This window comes from Oncorhynchus mykiss, chromosome 10 (assembly GCF_057628025.1).
Source record: "Oncorhynchus mykiss isolate SJ-2025 chromosome 10, ASM5762802v1, whole genome shotgun sequence".
Classification (NCBI taxonomy): domain Eukaryota; kingdom Metazoa; phylum Chordata; class Actinopteri; order Salmoniformes; family Salmonidae; genus Oncorhynchus; species Oncorhynchus mykiss.
This window is the reverse complement of record NC_143031.1, coordinates 60,357,481-60,366,509: the sequence shown is the minus strand read 5'-3', so window position 1 is coordinate 60,366,509 and position 9,029 is coordinate 60,357,481. Positions and strand designations below refer to the sequence as shown.

The window sequence follows — 9,029 nt, the reverse complement described above, 5'->3', positions numbered from 1 at the left end:
GGACTCGGTTTGGCAACACGGCCTTCCATCTACCACCAACCTACCGAAGCGCAGCTCAGAGTAAATATTTATTGCATTTTCCTTTTCCAAATGGGCGGTAATTTAGAATGCATCAGATACTGTACTTACGCTAGCACAGCTTCTCCCTGTGTCCTTCAGTCTTCCCGCTCAAACCCAGCCCTTTTCCTTTGTGTAACAAGCTGTCATATCTGTTCCGCCCGCCAGGGACGTTTTCCTTTATGACGTAATTTGTAATCAAGTTATGATTTAATTATGTGTATGTGTAATTCTGTGTGATTAGTTAGGTATTTAGTAAATCAATAATTAAACCCAACTTTCCGGCAGCGCCGGAGTTTCCGGCAGCGCCGGACAGGCGGGGGACTCCAATAGAGTCCCCAGCACATTATTGTGAACACCACTGACACCCATCTCCAAAAGGACACGGTTGATTAATCTTATGATATCCCCTATCACGTAACAGTCAGATTTCAGCAGATAAACATCTAGCAATAGCACTCTTGATAACCTGGATGAGGATAAGAAAAATAACCAGAACTATTGGAAGTATCATGCTCACAAAATGTGGAAGATAACCACATGCCTAAATCATCTGGATTGGAATCATGATATTTAGTGCCCTCAGTCCTGATCTTTTGGATTAGGTCAGTTATTTCCTCAGATTTATCAGAACTGTATGTACAGCATTCAGCGCCAATATCAGCACATGTACCCCCGTATGCGGACAAGAGATTGTCCAGGGCAAAAAGATTGTGCATCGCTACAATCCGAATGGCAAACATCTCAGCTGTAATTAACTGAAGACTCTCAGCCGTTCTATGAGCTAGGATTTCCAAAGAGTTGGCCATATTAATAACTTCCCATGCTATTTCAGAAATACCATAAGAAGAAACGCAATTGCAAGAATCTCTCAGTTTCTGTAATCACACGTTTATGATGGTGTAAAGAAGGAGAATTCACAGAATGTCTTACATGGGGTATGACATATCCCAAATGACCCTCGCCACAACTCTGGTAACCAGGAATAGGCAGAGAAGAATTAGGCCTCCTCCAGCACCTATCTGCAGAACTAGGTACTCTCGCATGTTGATACTCAACATTCGTACCCAAATTAGTACCAATAACCGTCTCACACCAATTAACATCTCTCCATATACCCAACATTTCGCTCTGGTTAAAATGAATAATCCTTAATGGAATACCTGGCCATGATGTGAATGGAGCATACGTACAAACCCAACAACTACTTTGACTGACTACTGTGGCATAATGTAGAGAGAGAGCTAGAAACGTATTGACGCCCGAGTGTCCCTCATCCTGCTGATGCATATCTGTGTTAGAAATGGAAACACCACCCACATCCTGTATTAGGAGGAAACTCACAAGGAAAATAATTTCAAACATCTTTCACTTGTCTGCAAGACAACAATATTCAATCGTCCTATTGACAAGGTAATCATTCGCAAAGTCCTTTAAAAATGACCAGCTCTTCCACCAATGTATCAGTCCCACATAGATAACTATTAGAAATTATGTTCTGACAGTCTGCAGGTAGTGAGGAATTCTTCTTCCCTTCCACTGGTTGCACTTCACCAGTGATCTTGTATTGTTTGAAGTACAGTCCTTGAATCGAAGGATATTGCTTCAGACTGTAGATGATCATAACCTGTAATGAAGGAAACAAAAAAGTGAATGTAACATGTCCTGATTTCAATAGAAATTGGTATTTCACAAAGATTTCCCTAAGTAAGCATGTCCCAGTTTTCAGGAAAACGTTGGACATTTCACCTAGATATCCCTATTATGATGACTGCGGTGTACAACATAGAAGCTCATCAGATTCTGATCATCTTACTATGCTTCTTCACCTGAGATTGGCCCCCAATTGCTAATCAATCAGTTCTTTATTCTCCAGGCTCTGCTTCGTAATTACAATGGACAACCTCGCAATGAATATGGACAACCTTGCAATGAATGACATGTACCCACCGTGATTTTCCCTGAACTTTTACTGCTTACCTCGTTAGGTGCATAACTTGATAAGGACCTTCCCATTTTGCCCTAATGTGTCTGTCACATATTTGTTTTACCATCACCCACTGTCCTGGTACTACGTCATGTCCCCCCTCGGGAGTTATGCCCCATTAGAGAGTTGTATGCAATAATTAAGCATTGTGTCACTCATAAAGTGAACGTCTGCTTTTCTCAAATCTAAAATGCCTGTATTATCACATTTTCCATTGTAGTAACTACCCAGTAACTACCCATGTCCAGCCTGCCTCACCCCCCCCCCCCCTCCACAGTGCTTGAACCGTCTGTGTATAAGATGAACTCAGGGTTTCCCAACTGATGACTCTATAAACCCATCGGATAGCTGATCCAAAACAACTCGCAACAGTCGTGTTCAAGTAATGTGGTATCTGTAGGATACAACAGGGTAGCTGGATTGCATTGTGTCTTTTCAACTATACCCATGTCCCATAGATCTTTAATCACTACTGTAGTAGCGTCCAAAGCTCCTTGCTAATGGGATACTGTTTTGCTCAAGGTGGGCAACACCTGTCAAGCACACTGATTCCAAATCCAAAATTCCACACTCATTTTTCTTCGTAGTCCAAATAGGATGGTTCTGAACCATAGATTCCTACATCAATCTTCATTGGACCAATGGAAGTTGATAATGGTTTGGTCTGTTTCATATCTGCGCACCCCCCCCCCCCCACCCACTCCTGTTGCTCTCATATCCTTGCCTGTGTACTGAGGACATATATGTTTTGCACAATATATGGGCAATACAGTGACTTCAGCACCCATATCTACTAAACAAATATACTGCAAAGTTATTAACCATCATGTTCACATATATTCCATCTGATTTCATATGTACACCAGCTGAGATGGGACGTCAGATGGGTCTATTAGTTTACCTCCACAGCATCCAGCAAACTCTGCTGCTGAGCCGGAGAGAGCTTCTTAAATTTCTGTACAAGTATTGTGTCGTTGGGGCTGTTGTCTTGTTTCCATCTTCCCTTGGACGGATCCTTCTTCTCCCGGCCACTTCTCATAAAATCAAATTTTCTTTTCCAACAATCTCATTGCCAGTGACCAGAAATCCCGTAATAATGACATACCCCAGGTTTCTTTTCTACTTAACGAATAATGTTGTTGGTTTCACTCGAAACGTGCATAACTCTGATAACCACGTCTCGTGGATGCTTAAAAGTTTCTGACCAACTGTTTTGGAGATGCTGATTTGTGTGTGATTACTGTCACTAGAAGTTTGCCTTTACTTCCGTTTACAGCCTGTGTTCTGGTTGGCCTAAGACATCGTTCATCACTGCTGTCAGAATCTGTTGACTCAAAGACAGACAGTGCTGACCAGTTGCTTGAAACCTGATCTACCTTGCCCAATTCAGTGGGAGAATAGATAGAGAAGACAAGAGCCCACAAGTGACTTTTTCACCCGTGTCTCCTGCTCTACTTTGAAACTTATTTTTATATCACTAGAGAGTGAATTTAAAATCTCAATCATATTCACATCCGGAAGAGCTGTTCCGCCCTCTTCCAGAGTGGTTTTCTCACTTAGCAATGACATTACCTTAACGTCAAAAGTTGGATAATATATATCTCTAGGTTAATATATATATATTTTGGGGTTAAATAAATACCTTGTCCTATACAGTTGAAGTTGGAAGTTTACATACACTTAGGTTCAAGTTATTAAAACTAGTTTTTCAACCACTCCACAAATTTCTTGTTAACAAATTATAGTTTTGGCAAGTCGGTTAAGACATCTACTTTCTGCATGACACAAGTCATTTTTCCAACAATTGTTTACAAACAGATTATTTCACTTATAATTCACTGTATCACAATTTCAGTGGGTCAGAAGTTTACATACACTAAGTTGACTGTGCCTTTAAACAGCTTGGAAAATTCCAGAAAATATTGTCATGGCTTTAGAAGCTTCTGACATCATTTGAGTCAATTGGAGGTGTACCTGTGGATGTATTTCAAGGCCTACCTTCAAACCCAGTGCCTCTTTTCTGGACATAATGGGAAAATCAAAAGATATCAGCCAAGACCTCAGATAAAAGTCCTATATCGAGTCCTATATCGACATAACCTGAAAGGCCGCTCAGCAAGGAAGAAGCCACTGCTCTAAAACTGCCATAAAAAAATCCAGACTACGGTTTGCAACTGCACATGGGGACAAAGATCATACTTTTTGGAGAAATGTCTTCTAGTCTGATGAAACAAAAATAGAACAGTTTGGCCATAATAACTATCGTTATGTTTGGAAGAAAAAGAACACCATCACAAGCGTGAAACACGGGGGTGGCAGCATCATGTTGTGGGGGTGCTTTGCTGCAGGAGGGACTGGTGCACTTCACAAAATAGATGGCATCATGAGGGAGGAAAATATGTGGATATATTGAAGCAGCAACTCAAGACATCAGTCAGGAAGTTAAAGCTTGATCGAAAATGGGTCTTCCAAATGGACAATGACGCCAAGCATACTTCCAAAATTGTGGCAAAATGGCTTAAGGACAACAATGTCAAGGTATTGGAGTGGCCATCACAAAGCCCTGACCTCAATCCTATAAAAGATTTGTGGGCAGAACTGAAAAAGTGTGTGTGAGCAAGGAGGCCTACACACCTGACTCAGTTACACCAGCTCTGTCAGGAAGGATGGGTCAAAATTCACCAAACTTATTGTATGAAGCTTGTGGAAGGTTCCCCGAATCATTTGAACCAAGTTAAACAATTTAAAGGCCATTCTACCAAATACTAATTGAGTGTATGTAAACTTCTGAACAACTTGGAATGTGATGAAAAGAAACAAGCTGAAATAAATCATTCTCTCTACTATTATTCTGACATTTCACGTTCTTAAAATAAAGTGGTGATCCTAACTGACCAAAGACAGGGACTAGGATTAAATGTCAGGAATTGTGAAAAACTGAGTTTAAATGTACATGGCTAAGGTGTATGTAAACTTCCGACTTCAACTGTACATATACATACATATACAGAATTTTCTGAATTGTTTTACTCTGTACTGTAAATACTGTATTCTCATCATAGATCATGCTAATATTTCTACTACTGCATTGCATTTTAGTTACACTGTTTATACACATCACATATTTATTCATATAGTGGACTCTTGACACAGCTCACTCTAATACACATACTGCTGCATATTATTCATAGCATATCTAGTGTAAATGAATCCGGTGTAGATACGTATAGATTGCATTTGGATTACTGCTACAGTGCTATTCGGATTGTTAGTTGGATTCGTGCTGACATTTATTCATCTATTTCGATTAATTGTGTACTGCATTGTTAGAAGGTAGTAAAATAAGCATTTCGCTGCACCCACTATAACATCTAAAAACGGTGTACGCAACCAATAAACTTTGATTTGATTTGAATATTGTTAGATGTTTTCAAAGCAAATTCTGAACATACAGTACTGCACTGTGTACTCCCACAATATCCCACAAATACTTTTGGCACAAACAAATCCTTCTGCATTCCGTTGCAACTATCCAAGAGCTGAAAAGACAAACAAAACTGGTTAGAAGTATTCATAAAATACAATTTGCACATAAATGGACTTGGTGTTGTCCCACCTGGTGGGTTCCCTGTCACAATTGTATCTCTGCAAACACACCTGACACACGCAAATAACTCCCAATAGTAACATATTCACGTTCATTGCTGATTTCACAGGGTTTAGACATTGTTAAAGGGTTTAGCCATTGTTAATGTTGGGAGTGAACGTGCTGTTTCAGTTATGTGGGTGTGTCAGGTGTGTTCGCAGAGATACAAATGTGACGGGGAGCTCACAAGGTGGGGCAGCACAATGCCCATTTATGTTGCAATCTTATGAAAACAAATACTTCTGACCTGTTTTGTTTGTAATTTCAGCTCTTGATAAGTTGCGAAGGACTGCAAAATGATTTGATTGTAACATAACTATTTGTGGGGAGATTCTGTGAGTATATAGTCTTTTCAGAACATAAAAGTATAACTGTTACACAAATCATAGAATGGAGTTGTATTCCCAAACTTATAGAGTGGAAGAAAAATCCCCAAGTTTTCATTAAACCTGTCAGTCATCTTTGTCGTTAAAGTTGTATGCTGCGCCAATTATATGTCCCAAACAAAAATAGCACATACAGGTAACTGACAAAATAAAGGAAACCCCAACATAAAGAGTCTTATTAGGGTGTTGGGACAACATGAGCCAGAACAGCTTCAATGCACGTTGGCATAGATTCTACAAGTTTCTGGAATTCTTTTGGAGTGATATGACACCATTTCCCCCCCAAGAAATTCCATATATTGGTGTTTCGTTGATGGTGGTGGAAAATTATGTTTAAGGCACTGCTCCAAAGTCTCCAATAAGTGTTCAATTGGGTTGACATCTGGTGACTGAGACAACCATGGCATACATCGTTTTCATGCTCATCAAACCATTCAGTGACCACTCGTGCCCTGTTGATGGGGGCATTGTCATCCAATGGGGGGATAGCCATGGTAGACAAAATAAGGCATGCCCAGAATTTTCATACATGACCCTAAGCATGATGGGATATTAATTACTTAATTAACTCAGTAACCACATCTGCGTGCAAGGACCTGCTTCCAATATACTCTGTGTCCCTTATTTACTCAATGTTTCCATTACTTTGGCAGTTACCTGTACATGACTAACAGTATGATGTCCACACCTAATCATTTTCATCCAGATGGACCAGATCTATTTTTCCTTTACATCTCATCCTTCTTCATACTTATGTCACTGTTACTGTTTACTGTTACTGATTATAATAGCGATTCAGAAGTTTTAAGATGTACTGCTGGGAGATAATTTAGATTTAGACTTAATTCTACAGCATCCTATGGGAGAGCATACTTGGCACTCTTGGGGAATAAACTCTTAAAATTACATGCATAATCCTTAAACCGGTTCAATTTCCTTGGGATATCTGACAAAAGTACAAGTATAATGTATAACATTACATTATGCATTACAATCAATTATAATTGATACATAAAGTGCATCAAGGAACGAACGTGTGGTGTATGTCCATGTACTCCTGGATTAGGATTAGGACTTCAGCCTTAATTGGAGAGAGTCGTTATTCTATTTTAGGCAAATGGGGAGTATAGGACACACCTGAGCACGCCCTCTAATCAAAACCAACGTTTCCTTTACATCTCAGCCTTTGTCATTAATGATGTCATCAAGGGTGTTCGTTAAACTATAAAAGCTGTAGCATTCCAGGATTTTAGGAGAAGTGTGGCGGTACACCGTTGGAAGAATGTACTCAGCTGCTAAAATGGTTTCTTCTACAGCATCACAATTGAAGAGCATTGCTGAACTGTCAGCACTTTTAAGGAGTAAACTGAAAATCATACAATTGTAAACCATTTTTGGGGGTAAGTGTGTTTTAAATTTATTGTGTAACAAATCATATTTTGAAGAGCAGTTGTGGATGACTTTGTTTGAAAAGTGAAAATCGTAGATCCCAAACTTTATGCAATACTAGAAAAAAACGAGTGATGGGCTATTACTCTAGTGATCTCCTATATTTTATTTGTCATGGTCATTCTGTTTGTCATCATTTATCTTTTACCTAATGAATCACGTGTTCCTATACACAGTTGAAGTCGTAAGTTTATATACGCCTTAGCCAAATACATTTAAACTCAGTTTTTCACAATTCCTGACAATTAATCCTAGTAAGAATTCCCTGCCAGTTGGGATCACCACTTTATTTTAAGAATGTGAAATGTCAGAATAATAGTAGAGAGAATGATTTATTTCAGGTTGTATTTCTTTCATCACATTCCCAGTGGGTCAGAAGTTTACATACACTCAATTAGTATTTGGTAGCATTGCCTTTAAATTGTTTAACTTGGGTCAAATGTTTCGAGCAGCATTCCACAAGCTTCCCACAGTAGGTTGGGTGAATTTTGGCACATTCCTCCTGACAGAGCTGGTGTAACTGAATCAGGTTTGTAGGCCTCCTTGCTCGTAAAAGCTTTTTCAGTTCGGCCCACAAATGCTCTTTAGGTTTGAGGTCAGGGCTTTGTGATGGCCACTCCAATGCCTTGAATTTGTTGTCCTTAAGCCATTTGCCACAACTTTGGAAGTATGCTTGGGGTCATTGTCCATTTGGAAGACCCCTTTGCGACCAAGCTTAAACTTACTGACTGATGTCTTGAGATGTTGCTTCAATATATCCACATAATTGTCTTTCCTCATGATGCCATCTATTTTGTGAAGTGCACCAGTCCCTCCTGCAGCAAATCACCCACACAACATGATGCTGACACCCCCATGCTTCAGGGTATGGATGGTGTTCTTCGGCTTGCAAGCCTCCCCCTTTTTCCTCCAAACATAACAATGGTCATTATGGCCAAACAGTTCTATTTTTGTTTCGTCAGACCAGAGGACATTTCTTCAAAAAGTACGATCCTTGTCCCCATGTGCAGTTGCAAACCGTAGTCTGGCTTTTTTATGGTGGTTTTGGAGCAGTGGCTTCTTACCTGCTGTGCAGCCTTTCAGGTTATGTTGATATAGGACTCGTTTTACTGCAGATATTGATACTTTTGTAACTGTTTCCTCCAGCATCTTCACAAGGTCATTTTGCTGTTGTTCTGGGATTGATTTGCACTTTGCGCACCAAAGTACGTTCATCTCTAATAGACAGAACGCATCCCCTTCCTGAGGCGTATGACGTTGTCCTATGTGTTTATACTTGCTTACTATTGTTTGTACAGATGAACGTGGTAACTACAGGCATTTGGAAATTGCTCCCAAGGATGAACCAGACTTGTGGAGGTCTACAATTTTTTATCTGAGGTCTTGGCTGATTTCTTTAGATTTTTCCATGAAATCAAGCAAAGAGGAACTGAGTTTGAAGGTAGGCCTTGAAATACATCCACAGACTCCAACCTAAGTGTATGTTAACTTTCGACTTCAACTG

General features: G+C 39.8%; 1 pseudogene; it reads right to left on the bottom strand.

Moving 5' to 3' along the window:
• Positions 1–481: 481 nt before the first annotated feature.
• Positions 482–1,057, bottom strand: LOC149980112 (endogenous retrovirus group FC1 Env polyprotein-like; annotated as a pseudogene).
• Positions 1,058–9,029: the final 7,972 nt, after the last annotated feature.